At 39.0% G+C, this 1,589-nt stretch overlaps 1 pseudogene; it reads right to left on the bottom strand.

Annotated features, from left to right (window-relative positions):
- Positions 1 to 759: 759 nt before the first annotated feature.
- On the bottom strand, positions 760 to 1,098 carry LOC150012461 (MICOS complex subunit MIC10 pseudogene; annotated as a pseudogene).
- Between the last annotated feature and the right edge of the window lie 491 nt (positions 1,099 to 1,589).

Genomic DNA, 1,589 nt, shown 5'->3' with positions numbered 1-1,589 from the left:
CACACACACACACACACAGAGCCAGTTTCACTTAAGAATGTCCATTATGATGTAGTAAAAATTTAAATCTGAACCTTTGAGTACACATCTTTTTAATGTTTTGTATAACAAAGCAGAAAGTACCCATAAAACACTTCTGTTGCATTCAGCAGTACAAGGATTGTCTCTAGAAGCACTTGTGCAATAGCTGAATTGCAAGCCTTTTGTTTCCCTGGCACACTACTTGAAAGAATGACTGACATTATAGACTACAGTTATTTACAGTTCGGTGTTTACTGGATATTTTCTTGAAAATCCTATCACTTGAAAGAAACTATGCTTGTCAAGAAACTCAAACCCATCATTATCTGAAAGGGCTGTTTAAATTCTCCTCCTTTGTCCATTTACATATCAGTGTCTACGCCTTTGTCCACTAGCATATCAGTGTGAGGTCAGATTTCCTTACTTCAACCAAGACAATATATTGCAACAGGTTCAGGTTAAGTGCAAAAGTAGAGATGAGCATGCAGCTGTCTTCTATTAAATCAGACACTAAAGAGGTTTACAAAATTCTTTTTTGGGGGGCGAGGAGGGCTGCTTATTTTTGTTTAATTTATTTCTTTTAAGACCACCTCCTTACAATTTCCAGAGAGAAAATACAAAACAAGAAACAGACTTGGTTTCAAATACATAAACAGAGTGCTGGAGTTTAAAGCGTTGCTGTAAACATTGTCACAGGAGAACAGCAGCTTACTCCAGAGCACTTCAGGATTCCTGAGGAATAAACATGGTTTCTCTTCTCCTCCCACTGGGATGTCCTCAGGCAGAAGTCAGTGCTCCTGCTCTTTGACATATTTTTCATGTAGAAGATACGGAGACTGGAAATCATGCTGACAGTGGAGTAGGCCATTCCCAGTCCCATGCCAGAACCAAAGGCTAGTGGCAACATTCTTCTTTTAAAGAAGGTAAGTGAGAAAACAAGTCCTAACCCAAAACCAGCACCTATCTTGACGACAGTATCCGCCAAGCACCGGTCCCACTTCCTGCTGAGGTCTGAATCCGACATGTTTCTCACCGTAAACTACAGCTTTCCTGACAATCTGGCCCCGTACTCCTACTCCAGGCCTACAAAATTCTAAAACGGTGCCACTCCTCTTACTCATTTTTTTTTTTTTTTTTGTTTGGAAAATATGCTTATTTCATAGATATGTGTTATTTATGTATTGGAATTACTACTGTGCTTTTTAAATAAATTAAAATAAGCACTTTAAAACTTCTCAGTTTTATTTTATTTTTATTTATTTTATCCTCACTTGAAGACATTTCTTCATTGCTTTTAGAGAGAGAGAGAGGAAAGAGAGAGAGAGTGAAACATTGATGTGAGGGGGAAACATCGATTGGCTGTCTCCCCTACCGCCCCAACTAGAGATCAAACCAGCAACCTAAATATGTGCCCTGACTGGGAATCAAACCCACAACCTTTTGGTTTATGGGATGACAGTCCAACCAACTGAGCCACACTGGCCGGGGCTCAATTTTATTTTTTAAATATTAATTATCTAGCCCATTATAAAAGCTCTTCAGGATCCTCCATTTTTGTGAGCCAAAAG

Source organism: Furipterus horrens, unplaced genomic scaffold (genome assembly GCF_987537825.1).
Source record: "Furipterus horrens unplaced genomic scaffold, mFurHor1.1.pri manual_scaffold_4, whole genome shotgun sequence".
Taxonomy (NCBI): Eukaryota; Metazoa; Chordata; class Mammalia; order Chiroptera; family Furipteridae; genus Furipterus; species Furipterus horrens.
This window is presented reverse-complemented; position numbering and strand designations above follow the sequence as displayed.